A 330-nucleotide genomic window follows, 5' to 3' on the forward strand; every position below is an offset into this window, starting at 1 on the left:
ACGTGAGTCGGTGCCTCAACCCCTGCCCTTCTTGGCGTCTCCCAGGAAGGAAGGTCCGCGCGCCGGCTCAGTGAACTCGACTGAGGTGTCCGGCCCGTTTGTGTGGGAGAAAAAAAATATATTGATACGTTTTCAGTGCATTGGAAAAATAGACTTACTTCATTATTTTATTTTGTTATTATTATTCTATTTATTTGTTTATTTTTCTATGAGGGAGAGAGAGAGAATAATATAATAATAGAAGAAAAGGGGAGGAGAAGAAGTAGCTTAAATTGGTTATATATTGTTTGAATCGTTATAAAAAAAAATGTATATCCAGAATTGAGTGGC

The sequence above is a fragment of the Penaeus monodon genome, chromosome 30 (genome assembly GCF_015228065.2).
Source record: "Penaeus monodon isolate SGIC_2016 chromosome 30, NSTDA_Pmon_1, whole genome shotgun sequence".
Classification (NCBI taxonomy): domain Eukaryota; kingdom Metazoa; phylum Arthropoda; class Malacostraca; order Decapoda; family Penaeidae; genus Penaeus; species Penaeus monodon.